Genomic DNA, 1,113 nt, shown 5'->3' with positions numbered 1-1,113 from the left:
TTTTGTATAACAAATATATTCTAACATTAATTTTATTTATCAGTATTTTTATCTTTTATTAAAAAAATAGTTTATTATCTCATTTGATAGTGAATAATATCTACATCAGTCAATGGCGAAACTTGAAACAAAATTTTGAGAGGGCCAGATAGAGGATAATTGTCAAGATGCTTTTGATATGGAACTCGTCTAATCTCATCTCTCTGGTTTGGGTGATATTGCCAAATTTAAAGCCGTTTTCTGGGTCTCGTTCTAAAAAATTAATGTCAAACTCATCAGATGTAACTTTTTGAACTTTTAAAGGTTGTATCTCACTTTTTTCGTAATTCATTAAAGTAGAAGAACTATCTACAGGTGTTGATATTATAAAAGTTATATGTTATCCTTCTTAAATATTAGCATTCCTCTTAAAAAATGCATCAATTCTTTGATTTTTCATTATTATTTTATATAAAATTTGAATATATATCATGTAAAATATGTAAAGAAGAAGTTATAAGGACAAATATTAAAATTTATAATATTTATTGAATTTTTTTTATCAATTTATACAAATACAATAATATTAATACTTATTGAATATTCTATTATTTTTTATCATATAAAAAATTAAATTAAATAAATAGTAAAATATAAAATAATATTAAATTAAATAAATAAAAATATCTAATATTTTATATTTAAACTTAAAGATAGAGAGAGTGTTGCTTATTGAACTTATTAGATACTTTAAGTCATAGTAAAATATTTAAGTCAATTGAACTATTTTTTATCTTTTGAAAAAATACTACTAATTTTTTTATAAAATATTTGGGGAGCCATGGCCCCCCTTGTCTGAACTAAACTCCACCCCTGACATCAGTGATATAAGACTAGTAAATATTATTATTTTGTGCTAACACTTGACTAATAATAATTTGTACCTATATTTATAAAAATTTGCACACATAAAACATATAATTTATCAGAACTTACACATATGAATCATCACAATTCTTAATCACATTTATCAAAATTTATAAACATAAATTAACATTAAAGACAATTTGATAGTTGTGCTAATTAAATATCGACCAAAATTTATATATATGATATCTTATACCATATATTATT

General features: G+C 21.7%; 1 protein-coding gene across 1 annotated transcript in view; it reads right to left on the bottom strand.

Moving 5' to 3' along the window:
• LOC107644824 (transcription factor LAF1) overlaps window positions 1-1,113 on the bottom strand; it is a 5,312-nt gene that overhangs the window by 1,452 nt on the left and 2,747 nt on the right. The window lies entirely within an intron of this gene.

This window comes from Arachis ipaensis, chromosome B05, assembly GCF_000816755.2.
Source record: "Arachis ipaensis cultivar K30076 chromosome B05, Araip1.1, whole genome shotgun sequence".
In the NCBI taxonomy this organism is placed as follows: domain Eukaryota; kingdom Viridiplantae; phylum Streptophyta; class Magnoliopsida; order Fabales; family Fabaceae; genus Arachis; species Arachis ipaensis.
The sequence above is the reverse complement of the archived record's forward strand: the minus strand, read 5'-3'. Positions and strand labels throughout refer to the sequence as shown.